The sequence below is a fragment of the Mustela nivalis genome (genome assembly GCF_964662115.1).
Source record: "Mustela nivalis genome assembly, chromosome: 1".
NCBI classification, from domain to species: domain Eukaryota; kingdom Metazoa; phylum Chordata; class Mammalia; order Carnivora; family Mustelidae; genus Mustela; species Mustela nivalis.
The window spans coordinates 183,986,147-183,998,444 of NC_139020.1; the positions used below are offsets into that span (position 1 = coordinate 183,986,147).

The 12,298-nt window shown below is 42.4% G+C and overlaps 1 protein-coding gene and 1 long non-coding RNA gene across 9 annotated transcripts in view; one reads left to right on the forward strand and one right to left on the reverse strand.

The window, feature by feature from the left end:
* Nucleotides 1-12,298, forward strand: part of LOC309862833 (uncharacterized protein) — a 472,598-nt gene that overhangs the window by 314,339 nt on the left and 145,961 nt on the right. Inside the window, exon 7 of one of the 2 annotated variants that reach the window (XM_082727170.1) lies at nt 1,415-1,607. The exons of the other annotated variant lie outside the window; for it this stretch is intronic. The gene's annotated coding sequence lies outside the window, so the exon portion shown is untranslated. The remainder of the gene's footprint in view (nt 1-1,414; nt 1,608-12,298) is intronic. 2 annotated transcript variants of the gene reach the window in all.
* Nucleotides 1-12,298, reverse strand: part of LOC309862847 — a 385,689-nt gene that overhangs the window by 152,172 nt on the left and 221,219 nt on the right. The window lies entirely within an intron of this gene.

Sequence of the window (12,298 nt, forward strand, 5' to 3'; positions counted from 1 at the left end):
CACATAATCATTCTTTTTAAACACCATAGGTAATAGCACAAACTCGTATATGTGATTATATATATATGTATATACATATATATGTGATATTATATATATCATATGAGATTATATATAGATATAGATACATATCTAAACCATTGAAAAATAATTCATTTTATATGTAATGCAAATAAACTCACTCTCTCTCTCTCTCTCTCTCTCTCTCTCTATATATATATATATGTATGTATGTATATATATAATGTGTGGAAGCTTGCCATGTGCTTCTTTGTTCTATGAATGTGAGCTACATTATATCATACATACTTGACCATAATCCTTTGACCTAAGTAGAGTTGTCTGACAAAGTTGAGGTTGAGAATAATTTCAAGGATTTGAATCTTGGTGTTTCTGATTCCAAAGCCCATCCATGCCTTTTGCCCCTTATACTTAGAGAGTCTCTAGCCCCCCTAAATGTGGCTAGCATTAATGCTTGTAAATTGAAGGATTTTGAAATTTGTTGTTTGATGAACTCAACAACTTATCTTTGTATACATCTCTCTATATCTGTTCTGTCAATTCAGACTTTTTATGTGTAAGGTTTAGTTAAAGCAGAGCACACCTGGGGTTACTCACAAATTATGAATGTGAGAGTGTCTAGCACACTGATGATACATCATAGACAGCTAATAAGTGATGGCTAGAAGAATGAATAACCAACTGAATAAAAACATTTTGTGCAGTACGTTATCACTATGCAAATATCCATGTTATCATTTCCAATAACTGCCATTTTGTGATGTTCTTAATCACCAAATTATTTCCCAACATTTTCTGGACTTTAGCTCATCTTATCAGTGTGTTATCAGCTCTGTGTGAGTATTTGAGTACATAATGTGTTCTGAAGTAATGGCTGGCCGGCTAGTGTTTTTTAGAGGTGTGGATCCCTTCCTTTTCCATGAAGTGTACAATACTTTTGGAAATTAGTTGATCCATATAAATGGATGTTCTTCTTCTCGGCAATACACACTTAATTGCTTAATTTCAAATTCTATTGTCTACTATGAAAGGAAGTTTAAGGCTACTAGCAGTGATGATCAGAGATTCCAAATAAGTATAACAGCTGCCTTATCAAGTCAGATATTACAAAAATGCAGTCTGAAAAACATGTAGGTAATACACATTCCCTAATTAAACACATATGCGACAGAGTCAATAATGTGTGGTAATATATGTTTAAACTTTTCACGAAGAAAAAAGTCAATTGATGTCCTTCATTCATTTCTTACTCAAGAGTTAGTGTTGAAATCTCTTTGTGTCTGTTCTCAATATAAAAAGCAGTTCCGTTCCATTCTAAGTATGTGAACATCTTGGATACTTGACATGATCTAGGAATATGGTATCTTAATGAATCCAATCTAAGTTTCTATAGATGCCGTTTGTGGATGATCAAGTGTCATAGAGGTTGAATGTAATACAACACACGGAAAAAAAAAAAAATGTTTCCTGAGGATTCTGGCTCTGGTTAAAATGAAATAAGCACACTCCACCTTATTCCTCCCACTGAATGCAACCAAAAACCCCAGACGAAAAGGCACACAGCTTCTATCTGAGGACTCTGAAAAGTAAGTGGTAGCAGGTGGATTGGGAAAGGAGTCCAGAACTCTAAATAAAATTGAGGCCATGAGTTTCCTGGGTTTTTATTCCCACATCTCCTACTCCAGGCTCAAGGGCAACACGAATCCTGAAATAGCCTGTGGGCACAGGGAGAAAAACCCTCAAGAAAAGCCCCTACTTCTAGTCCAAGGACCCTAAGGGACAGAGAGAATGGCAGTAACCCTCTGTTTTTTCTTTTGCCGTTTTCTCCCTCTTGTCCAGCCCCCAGGCAAGCTGTAGGCATGGAAGCTGTAATCCTGTTCAGTGGCAATAGCAGCAAGGGTCAGGTAGCCTCCCAAACTTTCTCTCCAGCCCGAGGAACTATAGTTTGAAGAGTTGGTGGAGGAGAACTGTGGATTTCTTCTTTCTCTCTATCCACTTGTCGGCCAAGATCAGTTTCATGGAGACTGAAGACCTTGGGTGTTGGTACCAGTAGCAGCCCAGAGGTGTGCCTTCCCAGAGGTCAAGGCAGGGCTTCTGGCATGCGTGGGAAAGCTAGGGGACAAAACGGAAGGCAGACAAGAGGCTTCCAGAGACTATTTCCCAAAACTTTCTTCTAAAAAACTCTGAGGCTGTCTGAAGTCTTCTGAGCCTGGGAGGTCCCCCCTTGGGGCGGGTAGCCAGTGCCGGAGGCATCATTCTGCAAAGCTGCAGGCCCAAAAGCCAAGTGACAATATCTGCAGTCACCTGTTAGCATCACACAGAGACTCCTGAGATAAAATCACTTGTTATTCTAAGAGCATTCAGGGCCTGACATCACATTTTCTCACTAGGAAACTATGTCCTTTGGGCTTAAAGGAGGAAAAGCTGTTTCAGATGACTGCCTTTTACCCCCTCAAGGATGCTGCATCGAGTGTTGAAAAATAAGAACGCTGGCTCACATTTACTAAAGACTTCCCATGTGCCTAGGACGACTCAGGGGGCTTTATGTATATTATCTCGTTCCATGTTCCTGACAACCCTATTCTAGAGGTATTATTATTAGTCCATTTTATAGTGTGGAAAGGGAAGCTCAGAAAGGTGAAAACTAGATTGATTGGGTTGGGCAAATTGGAAATCCAGGGCTGTTGGCTTCCTCCACGAGCACACAGCTCTCCACGTTCGCGGGGCTGCTGTGAACTCACCAACGGCATGATTTCTCAGTGGCTTCCATCTTGAATGTCTATTCCAAGGCCAAACTCTCAAGCAGAGGTACGACCAATTCCTTTGTCCAGCCTCCTGGAATTCGGCACCTGCACAGAGTTGCAGTTCTCTGTGCATGTCACATGTGAGGGTGAACTTTCAGTGCACACGGTTATTTCACAAAGCTGAGCCTGGCAAGGTTATCTGGGCCATTCCTCTGCCTTTAGGCAACAGAGTCTTGCTCTGTTGGTCACTAAGGAACCTGCTTCTGCACAGGGCAAAGGTCTCATCATGTCAGGTCTCTGTTCAGGATCTCTCCAAGGCTTCACACTGAAGCTTGTGTGCTCTACTCCCATACTCTGAGCTCATGTCCAACCTCCAAGGCTTTGGGAATCTGGAAGAAACCCATCCTCTTCCTGAGCTCTGCACAGTGCAAGGCACAGAGCCAGTGGTTGGCCAGAGCAGGTCCATTGGACTAGATGCTAGTTTCCTGGCCATCTGCCTCTCCCTCCACTACCATAAATATACATTAACCTATCCCAGCTTCTTCAGTTCAGTCTCCTGAATGTGAAATAATGCACGGGTCTAGGTGGGTAGATTTGGAAGGACAGAGCAACAGTGAATGTATCTAGGGAGGCAGGAGAAGAGTTATGAATAAATGGTGAGGCAAAGCCTGGAATCATTTAAGCCAAGGAAATTCAAATGTGGGAACAACCTTCACAGGGTGAGAGTGTTCCAGAAAGGCTTCCTGGAAGGACGCAAATCATGAATTCCCTAACCAGGTGTTTTTCAAACTGTGAGTCATGACCCCAGGGTCAAAAAAAATCACTTTGCTTGAATCGTGACCAGAATTTCTTTTTTTAAAATGAAATAGAATCAAATCCAGTGGAAAATAGCAGAGTGTATTGCTGGCTCATAGCCTATAATGTATTTCTTTGTGATCTGAAAATGTATGAAACACACTGCCCTATCTTTTGGCTTCTGAGAGATCTCTCCACTCCTATGATTTTAAATCCACAGTGCCTGTTGAAGATGAATTTCTGTTCTGTTGGGAATGGAGACATGGCACAACTTTCCCATCTTCAGACAGCACCCTTCCTTCTTTCTGTTGTGTCTGTTCCTGCTGGGCAGTGGGTCACTGATGGAGAGAAGAACTAACGTACGTATAGACCTGGCTCAGGACTAGGTACTTTATACACATGGTCAACATTTAATCCTTATGTCATATCCTTATAATAGCCCTACATGACAGGATTCATCATTTCCATTGTACTGATGAGAAAACTGAGGGTCAGGATGAAGGTATTACTAGTAAATTGCCAGGAAGTGACTGATTTGGGATTTGAACCTACTCTCTTCTGACTCTGATGCTGGTGTAAAGCCCTCTAGGCTTCTGTAAATAGTTTTCCTTTGAATGTGGACTTTCATGATTGAAAGTGATTATGGAATCACTTTTATTGATTATGGAATTCTATATTCTAACTAATCAGAGTATGGGCAGTAAAGCTCCATTTTGTGCCTTTCACAGTGAATCATTGAATCTGTGCCATTTTGCCCCACCCCCAATTTTGTTGTGGTGGTGAAATTCATTTAATATGAAATTTGCCATTTTATCCATTTTTAAATATTAAGTTTCCATATTAAATACACCATCACTGCCACCCATCTCAGAACTCTGTTCATTTTGTGAACCTGCAACTTTATCCCCATTGAACAATAACCACCGATTTTCCCTTCTCCAGAGCCCCTGGCAGTCACCATCCTACTTCCTTGTTTCTATGACTTTGACTACTCTTAAGTACCTCTAATAAGTGGAATCACACAGTGTTTGTCTTTTTGTGACTTAAGATATTTCATTCACAATAATGTCCTCAAGTTTCATCTGTGTTGTAGCTTGTGTCAGGATTTCCTTCATTCTTAAGACTAAATAATATCCAATCGCATAGATAAACCACATTTTGTTTACCTACTCATCTGTCAATGGACACTGGGTTGCTTCCTATTTTAGTTCTTACGAATAATGCTGCTATGAACATGGGCACACAAATATCTCTTCAAAACCCTGCTTTCAGTTTGTTTGGATATATAACCAGAAGCAGAATTGGTGGATCACTTTTAAAATGTTTTGAGGAAATGCTGTACTGTTTTCCACAGTGGCTGCACCAATGTACATTCCCACCAATGGGGTAGAAGGGTTCTAGTTCCTCTTCATCCTCACCAACATATTATTTTCTGATTTTTTGGAAATAACCATCCTTACAGGTATGAGGTGGTATCTCACTGTAGTTCTGATTTGTATTCCTCTAATGATTAGCAATATTGAGCCTCTGTCAACTTAGCCCAAAATATGCTTGTTGGCCATTCTATATCTTCTTTGGAGAAGTGTCTATTCTTTTGTCCATTTTCAAATCATTTTTGTCGTAGAGTTTTAAGAGTTCTTACCTTTTACCTAATACTCTTTTATCAAATATATGACTTGCCAATATTTTCTCCCAGTCTATGAATTGCTTTTTTATTCTGTTGCCAGTGTCCTTGGATGCACGAAATTATCTCATTTTCATGAAGTCCAATTTGTCTGTTCTTTTTGGCTGTGCCTTTGGCATCATATCCAAGGAATCATTGCCAAATGCAATGGTGTGAAGATTTTTGCCCTGTGTTTTCTTCTAAGGATTTATAGTTTTAGGTCTTACATGTGGGTCTTGGATCCATTTTGAGTTAATGTTTGTATACAGTGTTAAGTAAGGTGCAATTTCATTCTCTTGTAGGTAGATATCCAGTTTCCCCAGAACCGTTCATTGACAAGACTCATTTCCCCATTGAATGGTCTTGGCGCCCTTATCAAAACCAGGCACATAGTTTTTAAGCTCAGTTTGTAATGGAGAACTATGGGTTTATAAATTCATCAGTGTTGCCGAGTAAGACTAAATAACTTTGTTTTCTATCGTTGAAGGCTTGCAAATCCCCATGTTATTTATTTATTTATTTTCAGGAAGAATGCAGCTATGCATTTCCTAGTTTTGGATGTGAAGTGTTGTTTGTTCATCTTGATTCATTCCATCTCTTGGGTCCATCATTCACCTCCCTTCACCTTCACTGCCTATCAGACTGGTCCATGCCAGCACCATCTCCTGCCAGACTACCTGTGCTAGCTTCCTTAACGGTCTCTTCAATTTAATCTCTTCTGATCCTTTTTAAATGCAAATTCCATCAATCCACTGCTTATAATATTCCAATGGCTTCTTTTTGCTCTTTTATGGCACATAAGGACCTTATTTACTAGGGTGGCTACATCTTACTATGGTTTGACCTTCCTCTCCTCTCTAGCTTCATTTTGTACCCTGCTCTTTGCTCTTTTTATTTTTTTAAGATTGTATTTATTTATTTGATAGACAGAGATTACAAGTAGTCAGAGAGGCAGGCAGGGAGAGAGGAGGAAGTAGGCTCCCCGCTGAGCAGAGAGCCCCATGTGGGGCTTGATCCCAGGACCCTGAGATCATGACCTGAGCCGAAGGCCGAGGCTTTAACCCACTGAGCCACCCAGGCACCCTGTACCCTGCTCTTTGCTCTTCTAATCAAGCAGGACCCCATTCAATTCCTCTGACATGCCTTCTTCCTTCCTGCCACAGGGCCTTCACCCTGTTTCTTCTGCTCACATCACTGAGCAAATCATAAATTCTTTGGGTGATAGACTATCTCCCTGACTAGACTATGAGCTCCGCAAATGTAAGAATTGTGTGGTGTCTGTCTTTTACCCCCAGAGCCTAAAAGAATGTCCAACTCATAAAGCAGACAGTAGGACATTCAATAGTCAACTTTGTTGACCTCTTTAGAAGCAGGTGTGATAAAAACTCCAGGTGTTCATGTTTGACCATTAGTCTCAACTCACAGGGAGGTACTCAAGGGCAAGGCTCTGGGGGGATTAAAGAGTCAGGTTTAGCAGAAAGAAGAGCCTTCTGAGTATAAATGTTGATGTCTCAGAGCCCTGGTATTTATGGTTTCTCCTTTATTTGGTTTGGACACAAGACATTCCTCCATCTCCTTTGGGTACTGTCATTTCCTTGTTTAGGAGTTTAGTTAAATCTGCACCTAACATGCTACAAACATTTGGGTGGGGGGAAAGGGACGTCTGGTTTATGGCACTGAGGGGAATGTTAACTGTGTGCAGCTTAGTGTAGCCACAGGATTTACTATGTATATAATTCTAGGATAGATTTGCATGGGCCTCTGTCAGCTTAGTCCCAAATTTCAAGCTGTCTCTCTGGCTATGTGTTTCCCAGGGGATCGGAGCTAAGAATAAGAAGTAGAAAAAAAAAAAACAAAACCACGAGATAAGACTTCTTCGTGAGCAAAGACATGTTTTCCAGGCAAACCTTTTAGCCAAACAGCCACCAGTGCGTGCTGAGGGGACAGTATGAATAATAATTATAGCAGCCATAATAAAAATTATAGCCCTTCCAGAACTTTTGTTATATGCTAAGTAAGCCCTTTGCCTGCATTATCTTATTTAATATTCACAACTACCTAGGTGGTGGTTTTATGCAGAAGTCAAGTAGAACATGGACAAATCGAGCTCTTTCCCCAAGACCACACATGAAGCCACAGGTGGTAAAGGGAGTTGAAACCCAGCAGATGATCTTCCAGTCCCATTGCTTTTGACCACTGTTTTATCTGCCCACTGCAATCTTTCTTTTTTATTGTATGATAGAAACTGGCATTCAAAGGGTGATAAGCTATAGACAGCCCTTTCCCTCGAGAAGTTTAGCACCCACTCAAGAGCATAGCAACCTCATCCCCTCCTTGCTGACGCTGAGCACTTAACCATGAACCAGAACTTAGCTTACTTCTGAGCTAAGCCCTGAACTTGTGATATCAAAGTCTCACAACTACCCCAGGTGGGTTCTGTGATCTTACCCAAAGGCCCACAGCTATGCAATGACAGGCTGGGCGAGGACTTGAGGTTTTACTTGACTCGGTCCAATATCTGTGCCTTTCACTACAACACTGAATTACAGAAAGAGAGAGAATGCACGGAGGAACCTCCAACGTACTTTGAGCTCTTTGAGCAGGGCAGGGTGGTGGAATTCTGCCTGTAGAAGCCAGAGAAGGCTTCCTGAGGAATACTAGATCTAGGGAATTGTAAATGTAGGCTTTTACAGAGAATGCACGGAGGAACCTCCAACGTACTTTGAGCCCTTTGAGCAGGGCAGGGTGGTGGAATTCTGCCTGTAGAAGCCAGAGAAGGCTTCCTGAGGAATACTAGATCTAGGGAATTGTAAATGTAGGCTTTTGTGGTTAACTTTGCTCTCTGCCTTCCTGCTTATATACAGTAGTAGGTGGGAATGGAGGAAAATGAAAGCCAATGGGTAGACTTCCTAGAGACATATTTATATTGAGCACCTAGAACTTTCTGATAACTATCTCAGACTAAGAGCAGAATGGGCTTTGGGGGAAGTAGTGAGTTCTCCACCCTTGGAAGTAGAAAGGAGGCCAAAGGCACTTGAGAGATTCTGCTATTCCATTGGCAACCAGCTTGGGTCAGGGGCGCTGATTTGGGCTGTGCATAAGAACTGGTGGATGATTTGATTGAACTTCAGTTCCTGAGCTTTGGCCCTAGCATCTGGTTCAGTGGGTCAGGACAGGATCCCCAGAGTCTGCATTTTTAACAAGCTCCTCAGATGATGTTGAAGGCTGTGGTCATTGTGAAGTCAACTGCCACAGTGGGCTAGGTTACCATGAAACCCCTTTCTAACACGGAGGTTCTCCAAACCAGTGTTTTTCACCATGGATTCCACAGACCATTCAGCCTGTACCTCTTCTCAAAGCCAGATAGTGAAGAATTTGGGTTTTGTAAGCTATGTGGTCTCTGTCACTACTCAGATTGCAATTGTGATATGAAAGCAGTCATAGACAGTATATAAATGGGGTTAGCTGTATTCCAATAAAATTTGGTTGATAAAAGGAGCAAGTAAGCCAGATTTGACCAAGGAGTTTCCTGATTCCTGGCCTATAAAAATTGGTGCTATATAAAAATGAGTCCATGAAAACTATAAAACCTTAGAATTAAAGAGATTTGTTTAATTTTGGTCTACCCAGAATTTCTCAGATTCATTTAACCACAGAAACTTCTAATTATGTAACTTATTCTCAACCACTTAGAACTGGTGTTCCAGAGAACCATTTGGGAACCATTAATTCCTATCTTACACGTGGGCAGCATATATAAGAATTTGCAGGGACTGTCTTCTGAGAGGTTAGGAAGGACACATCCCTAAGACGCTAGTCTCAGGTTGCTAGTGTTGACCCGTAACTCATTCGAGGTGGTGTCCTTGGCTTAGGGTGCTGCACTCAGACTGAAATGAAGGCACTCCCTATGGAAATGCAGTTGTCAGGTTCCTTCCTCGGAGGCAGTCTTATTTATTTTATTTTTTTTAAGATTTTATTTGTTTATTTGACAGATCACAAGTAAGCAGAGAGGCAGACGGGGTCGGGGGTGGGGGGAACAGGCTCTCCACGAAGCAGAGAGCCCAATGGGGCTCGATCCCAGGACCCTGGGATCATGACCTGAGCTGAAGGCAGAGGCTTTAACCCACCAGGCGTCACCCAGGCGCCCCCTCAGAGGTGGTTTTAAATGCAAGTGATGGGACAGAAGATGCTGAGATATTTGAGAGAGGTCACTAAAAAGACATGTTAGGAAGAAAGAGCAGGGAGGGGAGTGAACACTTGTAATAAGGTTGATTAAATGTCCACTTTATCCAGATCTGTGGTCTTAAGTGGGAGATGCTTTGCCTTCCCAGGTATACCTGGCAATGTCTGGAGATGGTTCCAATTGTCCTGACTGAGGGTAAGGGATCTAGTTGGGGGGGGGGGGCAAGGATGCTGCTAGGCATACCACACTGCACAACAGAGCCTCACTGCCATCCCCCCACAAAGGATTTTCTAGCCCCAAATATCAGTAATGCCCCTGGTGAGAAACCCTGATCCAGATTACCTAATTTCTCCCCTATAACAAGCTTGTGAGGTAGGTAGTATTATCTGTACTCTAAGGAAATGAGGAAACTGAGGCAAAGAGAAATTTGAGTATCTTTCCTCGGAGTTCCCACAATTAGTGACAGTGTGAGCTCATGTCCCTAACAGATCATTTTCAACTACCTATGGCAAAAACAACTTTCACTTCCATGGTCATTAATAGTCTGTGACTCAGTGGGCCCTCCCACAACTCCTTCACACCCCCTTTTGTTACCCCACCCCCCTTTCATTTGCTGCTTCTGATACATTAGGTATGTAGCATCCACCTTTGTCCCGCTCCCAAAAGTTCACCTCTAATGCCCACTAAAACACTGCTCATTTAAAGCTTGAATTTCATCTGATGGGAGCCTCACCATCTATGTTCAGTTATGTTCCATTGAACCTACTGGTCTTAGTTTCACCATCTGCAAATAGGAATGGTAACAGTATGTGCCCTTCCCATCTCGATTCAGTTCAACTCAGACACAAGCCATAGGCCCAGGATTATGCATGGAGAGTTAGGGGATCTGAAGAATGCAAACCTCCCAGGGAGAGTATTTAAGGAGGAGGCACATTCCTTGTTTTTTATAAGCCTGTCCAGCTCCAGTGTTTTCCAGCGGCCTACAAAAATGCCGTCGAGTGTGAGAAAGGGCCTCAGAGGGTCTGGACAACATCACCAAATGGTACTCGTTACCCTGATATTTGGCCTGGGGATAAGTGGGCTGGAAGTGCCTGCATGACAGCATATAGACTGGTGGAAAGTTAAAAGTTTCTAGGCAGATCTCTCTCCAACAGAGTAGCTATGAGAAGTGTGACTGGGACACATGGGGAGACCTTGCAGGCTGGCCTTCACTCCGGGGACTCCAGGTCAGTTAAGACTCCTGAAGTCCTGGGGCTTGACTTTTCATGGCTAAAGTGAGCCATGAATTTCAGACAGTCCATGAATAAGGAGCTTGTTTGTGGGAAGATGAAACCCATGGATTATCATTAGGCACTGAGACCAAGACTCAGGAAATGAAAGCAATAGAATGGTGTGAATACTTAAGATGGCGCATCACGGCGACCTGCTTTGGGTGTGGCAGAAAGTCATGAACTCTGGCCATGAAGACTGGCTTCCCCCTTTCCCTCATCTTTGGCTCCTTAAAAAGATGCCTACCCTTTTGCTCCCTCTCTATACTGACTCTGGTCGTGCAATTCATAGTGTAAGAATATACTCCTAGAAGTAGAAATGACCAATGAGTCCACCATCATCCTGAAACAAATCTTTTCAAATCTTGAATCCCCATGGAAATGAGCAATGGCTGAACGCTGAGCTTTCGGTGCTCGCAAATGCCAGGAATTAAATAGTTTAAAAAAATGCATGTCCCATAAATGACCACTTCCCCTCTTCCCACCCATTAACAAAATGAATAATATCACGTCAGTGTGGTTTAAAGGCATCTGACTGGGTGATGAATAGGGAACACTAGGGCACCTGTCCCAGGGGATTTATGAGGGCTGACGGGCACAGATGAATGTTTGAGGTGAGCTTGTTGAATTAGTTCATAGCTAGACCTATGTCATGTTTTGGATTTTTGTGATGAATCGTATTTTAGTTGGTGGTTCTATTAAATTGTATAACTTTTTGCTTTTGTGAAGTCCTATCCTTATAGAATTTCTAGAAGGGCAATAAGGGGAGTGGAAATAAATGATTTGGAACTGGTCAAAGCTAAGGCTCATGTCTTAGCTCTGCCACTTATTAACTAGGTGGTTGTGCACCAGTTGTTTCGCTTTTCTAGATCTTAGTTTTGTTCAATAGTTAAATAATACCTTTCTGGTGGGATTCTTGTGAGACATAAAGAAATAATGGTAATTTTGTTAAGTGCCTCGAATACACGAGGCACCCAGAAATGGTGACTGTTATTTTCAGTCGAACAGAAGGGAAATTATATTAATGTTTCTGTGAAGTCTCTCTATTAAGGTCTATTAGAGAGACCCAATCTTTCCCCATAAAGGAGAGCAACCCCTCATGATACCTGGTAATGAGTAGCAAAGTGGCTATAATTTCCACTTGTCAGTTTTGTCTCGGTGGACCTCTGACCATTCTGAGGGGGCTAAGAAGGAAAGCAGGAGTCCCATAGTTAATAGGTTTAGAAGAAACCTGATTCGATTATAGGTAATTTACTATTAAGAGAATTCTTGCGGACACAGGGTTAACGGTCCTTCGGCGTGTAGTGGATCTGTTTCACGTTATCGTTTCTACGGTTCTGCGACCCAGTGACTCAAACTGGGCTGCCCTCTTAGCCTGGGAAATCCCTACAGAGGAAACTGGGGGGAAGGAGGCCCTTTGTGCTTTTCTCAAAATGAATCACCAGTGATTACAGCCAATTCAATCTTGGATTCGTTCAACTATGTTACCTTGAAAAGTGGAAGCACCCTTGCCTTTCCCTTTTCCTTCCTTTGTTCGCCAGCCAGCCGCAAGTCCCTCGGCCCACCACACCCCTCACCTCTTACACAAAGACCTCCAGCTTGGAAGTTTCTGTGCCCCCCCCCA